General features: G+C 37.9%; 1 protein-coding gene across 2 annotated transcripts in view; it reads left to right on the forward strand.

Moving 5' to 3' along the window:
• The window catches only part of FGF14 (fibroblast growth factor 14), a 599,695-nt gene that overhangs the window by 245,210 nt on the left and 342,471 nt on the right, over positions 1-12,014 (forward strand). The window contains exon 2 of one of the 2 annotated variants that reach the window (XM_080660970.1): positions 1,982-2,025. The exons of the other annotated variant lie outside the window; for it this stretch is intronic. The gene's annotated coding sequence lies outside the window, so the exon portion shown is untranslated. The remainder of the gene's footprint in view (positions 1-1,981; positions 2,026-12,014) is intronic. 2 annotated transcript variants of the gene reach the window in all.

Below are 12,014 nucleotides of genomic sequence, written 5' to 3' on the forward strand. Positions count from 1 at the left end.
TGGTTGAGGGCATACTTCTTTTACCTCTGAAATGATCCAACACTAAGTATGTGTCTAGTACATAGAACATTGGTAAGTTTTAGTGAAACATATTAGCAATGTTTATTGTGTATATATGCCAGATGATATATAATCATTTTATTTATAACTAGAGGCCTGGTGCACAAAACGAAATTCGTGCACAGGACGGGGGTTGTGTCCCTCAGCCCAGCCTGCACCCTCTCCAATCTGGGACATCCCTCTCACAATCCAGGACTGCAGGGTCCCAACTGCTCGCCTGCTTGCCTTCCTGATTGCCCCTAACCGCTTCTGCCTGCCAGCCTAATTACACCCTAACCACTCCCCTGCCAGCCTGATTGATGCCTAACTGCTCCCCTGCCAGCCTGATTGCCCCTAACTGCCCTCCCCTGTAGGCCTGGTCACCCCTAACTGCCCTCCCCTGCAGGCCTGGTCACCCCTAACTGCCCTCCCCTGCAGGCCTGGGTCCCCCCAAACTGCCCTTCCCTGCAGGCCTGGTCACCCCCAACTTCCCTCCTCTGCCAGCCTGGTCACCCCCAACTGCCCTCCCTTGCAGGCCTGGTCCCTCCCAACTGCCCTCCCCTGCTGGCCATCTTGTGGTGGCCATCTTGTGTCCACATGGGGGCAGGATCTTTGACCACATGGGGGCAGCCATCTTGTGTGTTGGAGTGATAGTCAATTGGCATATTACTCTTTTATTAAATAGGATAGAGGTCTGGTGCATGGGTGGGGGCCAGCTGGTTTGCCCTGAAGGGTGTCCAGAATCAGGGTGGGTGTACCCTTGGGTCATGGGACAGCCTGGGCGAGGGGCCTGTGTTGGTTTGTAGGCCAGCCACGACCCCCGGCGACCCAAGCAGAGGCCCTGGGATCTGGGATTTATTTATCTTCTACAATTGAAACTTTGTAGCCTGGAGCGGAGCCAAGCCTTCTGCTTGCTCCGTGGCGGCAGCCATTTCTGTTGGGATTTATTTATCTTCTATAATTGAAACTTTGTAGCCTTAAGTGGAGGCCAAAGCAGGCCAGGGCTGCAGAAGCTTGGCTTCCTCCATTGCTGGGGGCAACCCTAGCCTCCTGCTCTCTCCAGCTCCGTGGCTGCTGCCATTTCTGTTGGGATTTATTTATCTTCTATAACTGAAACTTTGTAGCCTGGAGTGGAGGCCTGGGCCGGCAAGGGCAGGTGGAAAGCTTGGCTTCCTCCATTGCCGGGGAAACCCAAGCCTCCCTCCTGCTCTCTGTGGCAGCAGCCATCTTGGTTGGGTTTATTTGCATATTCACTCCTGATTGGCTGGTGGGCGTGGCTTATGGGTGTAGCAGAGGTATGGACAATTTGCATATTACTCTTTTATTAGATAGGATAAGTTTTTGTTCTTACAACTTTTCAAGGCCTCCATTATTATCCTTATTATAAGTGAGCAAAGTTAGAGAGTTTGCCCAAGATCATACAGCTAATAAGAAGCTGAACTGTTTATAAATATTTCTACTCTGTCACAGTTTTCTACCAAAGCATCAAACCTTGATAAGTGATCAGTTCAGAGGATCTTGAAGGTTTTGGACTAAAGCTACCACCTTAAAATTAATGTTGCTTAAGATATGCATATAATAAAATTTGTGTGAAAATTACACTCCACTAAATTCAATACAAGACAGTGACAGTAGATTGAAACAATTATGCTTATGAGACAGTTTTGGAAGGTATGCCATTCTTATATATGACTCAGTTGTTAGCAGGCTACGAGGCTGAGAGACTGATGGATGAATTAGTTCCAATAGCTGGCCAGTTCTGAGCACCAACCTGCTGTGGAAAGCTCTGTGACACAGATACTTCCTGGTCTTTCCTCCTGTAACTGACTGCTTTGGATCATCTTACTGCTCTGCCCAAGTACCCTCTGATTCTGTAAATTAAGTCTATTCTTGGTTCGATCATTTCATTCTTAATTAGGATTCTTTTGCTTCCCCTTAACAGTAATCAAGCAGTCATCCATGGGCAGAGCTTCTGGGACATACCAGGTAATGATGGGCACAACTTCTCTGGATTAGCAATATAACCTTACTATTTTTAAATGACTTTACTAAGCATTTAACATATTTTATCTCTAATCTTCACACTAACTCTACCAGGTAGGTGTTTTTTTTCCATTTTATAGATGAGGAAACTGAGACTCATAAGAGTTACAAGCTTTTGAACTTCTCTAAGTTCCAGTTGGAAAAACCCAAGATTCACACTCAGGTGTGTTGACCTCAGGGACTTTCTATCTTGTAGTATCTGCCTCTGCCTTCAAAAAAGGCCACAGGGGTTATTTGAATGCATTACACAGATGGAGCTTACAGCCAGGCTGTCAAAGCGAATTAATTATACAGAGTACAGGGCAATAAGAACCATGATTTTTGTCTTACAGTATGTATAGTGATAAATAATTAAAAAGCATGTGGTATACAGGAAGATTGTGAGTTTTAAATTTGATCATGGATCCTGGAATAATTACAAAGTAAGAATTGAAAAATTAAAAAGTAGTTTAGCTGTATTAAAACACTACCAATTACAGTCATTCATGTAAGCTGCTTACCATTTGTGAACAGTTCCTATGGTTCACAATAACTGTGCTTCATATAATGGCACAAGCCATTCTTGGATTTATTGCTAGAAATTAGTTTCCATTTAAGTATGTCCCACTACTCCATTCAGGGACTAATGTCTTCTCCTTCGTCCTTTACAGGCCACTAGAGGGCTGCCTCAGGTAATGAAACACTAGAGGGTTTGATGCCTCACAAAGTACCCAGTCCTCCACCTTTGACCACCCCTGTTGTTGCCACACTGGTGTTGTATGGCAGGCACCTAGCTCTCCACTGTTTTTGCCATGTGAACATGTGGGTTCTGAATTCCCACATTGCAGCTAGCTATGAGAAACTATGGAGGTGTCTTGTGATAATGAGGACAGGTTTTGTTTTATCATGTCTCCTTTCTCACCTTTGGACTCTCCTCCATGTGACAAGGGACAGTTCACTTTCCCCCATAATGACATCTCAATAATACTTCATTGTCTGGGTCAATCTGAAATATGAATCCCAGGTTAAGTACTTTTCATCCTTGTCACCCTAGCTTAAAGCCAATGTTCTGTGTTAACATGTCTTATCCCAGGACTCACACCTTTCATTGATTGACAGTGAGACCATCCATTCCTTTCAAAGTCTCAACCCACCTGATGGGTGGTACCCAATCTATGGCCCTAACAAGACAATAACATCATAGTAAAATATGAGTTCAGTTTTCAAGGTTTGTGTCATTAGACTTGAAGGGTACTGGTGTATGATGACTACACAATTCATCCACTAAATCAAGATATTTGAGAGTGAATAGGAGCTATTAACAACTATGTCAGGAGAGTGAACAACAGCTGGTATGTATGTATCCCCTACAAATTTGGGATGTTGACAGTCCAGAACAAGTGGGGTTACACCCAAAGTAAGTCCATTTCTTCCCAAGAACTTATCCAGTCTTATCCAGGACACACCAAGCATATGAACAAATACCTTGGTTGCATATTATTTACTACTAGAGGCCCGATGCATGAAAATTCATGCACTGGAGGGGAGGGTCCCTCAGCCTGGCCTGCCTCCTCTCATAGTCCGGGAGCCCTCAGGGGCAGGAGGTGACCCAGCGATCAGGGGAAGGTGATGCCCCATCACACCTCTGCTGCTGCCACTGCTGGCAGTGCAAGCCTCGGCCGGCCCTGGTTACCTGAGCCTCAGGTGGCCCTGGGCGGCTGGGGAGCCGCCATCCGAGGCTTGCCTGCGCCTCGGGCTGGCACTGGGCGGCTGGGGAGTTGAGTAGACTGGGGGGCTCCGGAGGCAGGCACACAGAGCGACAGCCTTGCCGTGCGCCTGCCACCCTGGCGGGGCTGAGAGGACTGGATATGGCAGTCAATTAGCGTATTCCCTCCTTATTGGCTGTGGGCACCGCCATCTTTGTGGGCTGGGCAGCCAATTAGCATAATCCCTTCTTATTGGCTGTGGGCGCCGCCATCTTTGCAACAGCGTGAGGGTCAATTAGCATATTCCCTCTTTATTAGATAGGATGATGCAATAATCTAAATTCTAGACATCTGTGTGCATGCAGCCTCCAGATATTCTTGCTCAAATAATTTGTTTATCCAGAGTGTGTCTCTAGAGGATATGATGACAATTAATTTGTGAAGATAGAAAACACTGTTTAGTCATAAAATTTGACTTTTAACCTTTGTCATTTATCTTGATTTGGTTGCCAAGAGAGATAGAAGTCTGGAATGAGGCTGCTTCAACATAAATACATTGTGATCATCGGAAAAACATTGTAAAAATCTAGTTTATTCAAGAGTATCAGATAGACAATGGGTGCTGGAGGAATGATCATACGGCTGTATAATAGCTCAGAGAAGCAATGGCACCATGTTAGCATCCGTTATTTTGTTTTTATCAGGAATAAGCCAAATATATATGAGCTAGTGAAGGTAATAATCACGGGGAATGATATGTTATTTTTTTTGGCTTTTTTTTTTCCTAACTGGACACAATAAATCTTCATATTAATATTAGTCATTTTTATTTGGATTATTTTATGTGCTCAATCTCAGCTTTTTTTTCCCTTCTTACTTAAAATGTATTTATTTAATCTGTGGGCTGCTTGAAAGCTAGGCTTGCTGCCTATGTTGATCCTAGGAGAACTACTTCCAGCAGGACCATTCTGGTTGCTATAGTGCTTTTAGAAATTAAAGATTTTTGGATAAGAGGGCTCACTTTTAAAGCAATGTAGTGGATGTATTGGAGTTGACTTTATTCTGTGTGTGTGTGTGGCGGGGGGAGTTTTTGGTTAATAAATGAGGCAGATTAGTTAGTGTAACAATCATGACAATCATGAGACCAAACTTGTAATGAGACTACCCGATTTCAGCCTTCAGCTCTGCCACTTAATGTGATCTTGGACATGATACTTGAACTTTCTATAACTCAGTTTCCATATCTATAAAATAGAGGTAATGATGATTATAATAATTCCTACTTCATAGGATTGCTGTGAGGATTGCATGATCTAATAAGTGCATAATAAATATCAGTTATCAGAGTTTGCACTCCAGATATTGGTACTATTTTATTGTTAAGATGTAAACTGATATAGAATGGAGTATTAAAAGACTATTGTTGGCTAGAGATGTCATAATGTGTTATATTTCCCTTTTGGAAATCTTACTTCTTTCAGGGAATACAGCTCTGCAAAGCAAATGCATTGAGATATGTAAAATAAGAGGAAAAGAACTAGAGCGAAAGTCTTATTTAAAATTCCACTGGAATTGAGCTTCAAATCCTACATGTAGAGAAGTACTGTTTCCAGGCAGTTTTCTAAATATCATAGATTTCATTATGGAACTGCCATCCAAAATCCTACTATTTTACTCATTTTTATCACCCTTCATGCTAGTCTTAATTAAAAAAAAAAAAACCCAACCAGTTAAAGAAATTTTTAATGAAAATTAAGAATATAGCTCAGATAAAGTTCTGTTGTAATTGATTTCCTGCAAACCTGCTATTTGTCTATATGACATGTAGAAACTAAATGCCATTGAGCTTTTTCATAGTGCAAGTGGTCTTAGTTTTAGAGAAGTGGCTTGATACCAGATCTTTGTTGAATCTAATAGAAGCAAAGATTCTAAGAGGAAACAATTGTCATTTTTTTAGCCTGTGTAGAAACAGTTTCTAAGAAATTCCTTCTGTGATTGTTAGTTCAGAGAAACTTGTCCCGTGGATTCATTGAAATGGTTTGCATTCTAGAATTTAGATATATCTAGAAAACATTTGTACCAATGGAGGTTTTTTTTTTCCATTTAATTTAATGGAACAGAGTGTGGAATCTCAGAGGGAAGGCGGAGGAGGGTGGGTGGGTGGAAGGTAATCAACGAAAGACCTTGTATGTATATACCCATAACCCATGGACATGGACAATTAGGTGGTGAATGCCTGGGGCAGGGGGCGGGGATGGGCTGGAGAGGTTAATGGGAGAAAAAAGGGGACATATGTAATATTTTCAACATTAAAGATTTAAAAAGATAAAAAATAAAAATCCTTAATTTAAACAACTTTGTGAAAAGATAACCACAAATTATAAATTTTGACTTTCATTTCAGATGCCATTTCAGTTATTATTAAGGAACATTCTTGACTTTATCTTGTTGCATTTCAGCATGGTTCCCCAAACAGCCACTATTAATTAGACCAACTTGTCATTGGAGAGGAAACCTCTTTGCCAGGTTACTCTGTGAGTTTGTCCTCACAATTTCTACACCAAGGTGATTAAGATGGTTAACTCCATCATGTGCAAAGGCATAAATCATAAGACAGGTTAAATAATATTTGATGCCCTTGATTACTTTAATTACTGAGTTCCTTGGGAGTGTATATGTGTGCCTGTGTGCATATGCCAGTCATAGGGACCGCTTTTCTGTCTACTTTACTTGATTATCTGGACATGGCAGATATATGTCTGTGTCCTTCTCTTGAGCACATTCTGGAAAATTTCACAGGTCTGGTCAAGTGATGCTGGCTGGGGATCTTCTTTCCCACTGGAAAGACTAAGGTGGCATGGAAAACAGGACTGAAATAACCCACAGCTTGATTCATTTATTGTTTTTATTTTTTGATGCTTCAGATATTTCCTAATTGTGCATTTTTCAAAAAGAAATTAAGGAAAGCATGTTGTGTTCACTATCCCATAATAGGCAGTAAGGAAACATGTAAACAGTCTATTCTCTGTGCACTGTGCCAGGCTGTTCTGTGTTCATGACGTACAGAATTTAAACACACGCTTTTTTAATGAGCCCCAATAAAACTGTTAACTAATTAAGCCTGCCTCCTTTAAGTCAAGTGTCGGTTAACAATTAATTGATCAAGAAATGATGGGACTATTTTAACTAAATTTTCAACTTAGTGAATCATGATTGATAGATTAGAATTATTTTTTTCTCTCTTTTGGAAAAATGCTACTTTCTCAATTTCTAAAGTCTCTTACTTTATATATTATTCTCTATAGAAGAGTAATATATAGCATATATTGTCATATATAGCCTACCCATAGTATAGTGAATATATATATACACACATTTATATATTATATACTATATATATATAATATAATATATAATATATATACATATAGATTATATACTGTATATATATATAAACTGATTTGTCATGGTCTAAATTATAATCCATTTTAGTTAGACCTTGTAAATCTGATTCTTTTTTATTCTTTAAAGTGTAAACAAACTTTTCTATACATACTTGACTAACTAGGAGAAACAATTCCAAACTGGTCATGTTATTCTAAATTTTATATAATAACTTTGAACAAAAAGCTATTTAGAATAGTTTGTCAGATTAAAAGCAGTGCAGCTATAGAATCACAAATAAAAACAATTATTTTAAAATAACACTTCCATTAAAACAGTGTATGGTGCTATGCTTTTGGGAAATTGTTGATGAAAATTAATGTGTTGATGGTAGAAGTGAATGATCAGCAATGCATTTCAATGTAATTGTAGGACATGGAATAGAAAAGGCCTTCTCTTTTGATGGTTTTGATAGCAGATGCTTCAAAACTCCCTGCTGACTATGTTTTCAGGGACAAATGCAACTGCTCAAATGGAAATGTATTTGGGTCAGCAAAACACCTGAACATCTTTTTCAACAGTTTTATAAAACGTTTCATTGGTCATTTTTAAATTCAAATAAAGGTAAGTAATGCTATTTTTAGTCAAAAATAAACCATCTTGGGAGACAGAAAATTACATATATCTCTTAAATAAAGTCCTAGAGTTTGTGTATCTACATCTGTCCGTCATCAGCTTTGAATTGGACCTCAGGATGAGTTCATCAGGCTTTGAATTTAATAGCTCTGTATTAAAAATAGTCTTTGTAAGGTCATCAATCTATCATCTATCTATCTATCTATCTATCTATCTATCTATCTATCTATCATCTATCTATCTATCTAATACCTATCTATCTAGTACAGTATATATAGTTTATATATCTGTCATCTGTCTATCTAATTTATTTAATCTACCTATCCTCTATTTACTTATTATTTCCTGCTAATATACACATCAACTGTTCTTAAGTACACCAATATGTAATGTTTTGTGTGTATATGTTTTAAAATTATTAAAGTAGTATTGTGCTATAAATGTTTGTCTTTTTTTCTTTCACTGTTCTCTTTTGAATGTCTTATCATGTTGCTTCTCTCTGCTGCCTACTGTTCTAAAGTAGGCTTCCAGTATATTCTACTGTTCTACCTATAAGTTCCTATTACTGCAGAAAAGGCCATGGTAAATATTTTCATTCATGTCTCTGATGGAATTTATGAGAATATATTTAAGATATATACCCAGGGGTAAGATTGCTATATCTTAAGGCAAAAAAATCTTAATTTCATAAATCCTACTAATTTTATATCCAGAATTTATATACACACATACATAAAAATTCTTGATGCCTGATATTTTTATTAACAGTTGATAATATTGAACTTTCTAAATTCTATCATTTTGATGGTTCCAATGTGTTATTTTATTATTTCCTTGTTGTAATGTATGTTTCTGTGACTACTAGTGAGCCTAAGAATTTAATTCTGTCTTAAGTACTGGAAGAAAGACAAAATAAAATGTACGATTACAGTATGTTTGAAGATCAGAAAAAACAGCAACACATAAATAAATTAGCGGCCTAAATACTATAGGACTTTGGAGTCTGAGATTAATGTGTATTGTAGTATTTGACCAAGGTTTCATTTAGAAATTGGGATCTGGATATTGTGATGGTTTTGAGAAAAGAACCTAATTATAGGCCAAATAACGTAAGCAAGATCATGAGAGTGGGAATGGATTGACCATATGTCTGAGAAGGTGAGCAAACTAGACAGGGAAGAGCAATTCTTGCATTCTACTGAAATGAATCTTTCTGATTAATTATGGATTGTGATTTTGGTTAATAATGAAAGTTGTATTGGATACAAATAACAATTTTAATTTATTATTTATGTTTATTAAGCTTCTACAATAAGCACAACACTGTGCTGCATACAAGGACCCAGAGAACAAAATCTCAATTTATGTTCTCAAGCAGCCTCAGTTCTTGGCAGAGATGGTCAGGTCACTAGTAGGGATAGAGTCAGGGGCAACAAGAGCACAGATCTCTAGGCCATGGGGGTCAGAGGAGCTTTCCTAGAGATAGTTATGTCAAACTACATAACTTGAAGGTGGTATGTTATGATAAGTTGTATCAAACTACAGATCTTTAGATCCCAGAGTCAGAATGGTTAGTATCCAGTGGCTGATGGAGATACTCATACATCAACAGGTATTATGAGCCAACATTTTCTTTCTACCTATACTAATTCAATGACAAGTTTTCACACATCAGTAAGTGAAGTGTTTTACCTATCACTCTTTGAGAAGTAAAGCTCCGATTCTAAATGATGATCCATAACAGAATAATCCATAACAATGGCTATCTGTAGGATGAGGAATTGTGAGTGACTTTCTTATACTTTTCTAACATTTTTACAATGAGTATGTATTATTTTTATAATACGAATGCGTACATAACAAGAAAAGTTGATAAAGCTTTGCTATCTTTAGAAAAAAGAACTCAATTGACTAATAACTGGAGAGCTAGCTTAACAACCTTGGCAAATAAATTATTAGGAATGCAATATGGGGTAAGTTTGGTGAAGATTATATATTAAACAATAATATCTGAGTGTTTAGTTTACCAAAAGAAGAAGCAGTCAACAGTTTAAAATTTTAAAAAGAGGTAAACTAAAAACAATAGCAACATCTGATGGAAAATACTGCTATTTTTTTCTACTTTGAATTATTGGGATTTTTTGTAGTTTTCTAAACTTCAGAACCATAACCTGGACAAGCTGAGGTATGTTCTGAATACTAAAGTAATAGAACAGTATTTCTAAGAGTAAAGAGTAAAGGAATTATTATTTTTAAAATATATAGAGAAAAAGAGGCTAAAGGTAATATTATTATTTATCATCATAATCTTCTTATGCATGCTAAAATGGATGCCAAAAGATTTTTTTATGAACACATATAAATACAGAAAATAGAAAAGGATAAAAGGTAAATATTGGAAAGCTTGGATTGGTGTAAGATATGCCCTGCAACTCTTGGATGAGAAGAGGCAAGAGTCTTTCCAGTAGATCAGAGGATTGGACAGGTGACCAACTCAGAGTGCTTCTGGATGCAATTTTATACTGGTCTGTTCTAAGCAAAAGAGGAGTCTGATTTCCTTTTGTTTTAAATATTTTCAATTTCAACAAATACCCCCACAATTATTAGTATAGAAAATTGCCTTCCCCCATAATTTAATAGGTAAATGTTCCATTGTTTTCTACTTTTGCTATAACAGAACCCCAGTATGGCTCTACCTCAACATTATTTCCATCTTGGTGGTCAAAATTAATATTATTAAAAAAAAACTCCATCTAATTTTCCACTCTATCAATTACTTTTACCTATACCATCTTTTGTCCCAGATCCTCATTTCACAGCCTACAGTAATTTTTCAGGTTTCTTTTTTAGTAGCCCAGTTAATACTTTCAATTTTAATTTTTAGTGATTGTTAATTAATACTACTGTCTGTTCTTCCCTCTTTTTTATGATGCATACCTTGTTCCCTAGAATTTACCTGAGATGAACAGCTCTCATTCTTGATTTTTACTCTCAAATCCTTTTCATGTCACCATTTTTTCTTATCCCTTCCCCACTGCTATTCCTTGGATTTTGGAGAATTTGGCCAGAGAGTATCTTTTATCCACATGCAAATCTGCCTAACTTTGAAGGTACTTTGTGTCCTGGAGAAGTGTTGAATGATCATAATTAGAGCAGTATTTCTATTGACTAAGGTCACCTATGAGTATGTTTTTAGGTCCATAAACATTTCTACTTTAAAACATTTAATTCACACAAATGACTGTTGTTAGTGTTATGGTTTCATGCCTTTTATGTGCACAGACTTGCAGGAGCTCTTTAAAAATAAATCTAACAAAGTCTCAGTATGTGAAGACTTTAAAATCTGCTTGGGGGTGGGGATGGGGGAATGAGACTTATCAAAAACCACTTACTTTAAAAACCGTTGCTTACATCAGCTGCATGTAGTTCAAAAACTCCTTAAAAATGTGGAGTGATATGAACACAGAAAAGTAATGGGGGTGGAGGAAAAATAGGAGGGCCATATCTAGGGACTTTGAAAGCTCAGATTGTTTGCATTTGAAAAAGCGAAGCTTTGATCATCTGGGTTTAAAAATATTATTATAATTTCTTTCTTGTTCATTTCTTGATGTGCTGAATATTGGTGTCTCTCAAGAAAAATCAATTTGTACTTAATCTTCCTCTCTAGGCTAAATTCCTGTATCAGCTGCGTTATATGCACTTTAATGAATTGCTCTAATGCTTTTCTCAAATCTTTTTCTTAAACAAAAGTTCATCTTCTACCTTTAATTATTGATTAACCTTTCATTCTTCCCCTGCCATCTTTGTAATTTTACTTAGCAAAGTGCTTAAAAGGAAAATGCAGCTTCTTCTCAATCTAGTAGTAGGCATGGTTGGCTGCATATGACCTAGAAAACTATTACAGACCTGATTTTTTGATCTTCAACAAGTCCTTTAATCTTCCTGTTCTTTGGTTTCAGTATACTTACTGGTAATTTACTTGTTGTGGAGGTATCTTCTTAATGAGTTTATTTTTACCAGACTTGCCCACTCTACCTTCCCTCTCCTTCCCTCTTCCCTTCCCTCTTCCCTCCCCTCCCCTCCCCTCCCTTCCCCTTCCCTTCCCTTCCCTTTCCTTCCCTTCCCTTTCCCTTCCGTTCCCTGTTCCCTGCCTTCCCTGTCTTTCCTTCCTTCCTTCCTCCCTCCCTCCCTCCCTCCCTCCCTCCCTCCCTCCCTCCCTTCCTTCCT

This window comes from Plecotus auritus, assembly GCF_963455305.1.
Source record: "Plecotus auritus genome assembly, chromosome: 3".
NCBI classification, from domain to species: Eukaryota; Metazoa; Chordata; class Mammalia; order Chiroptera; family Vespertilionidae; genus Plecotus; species Plecotus auritus.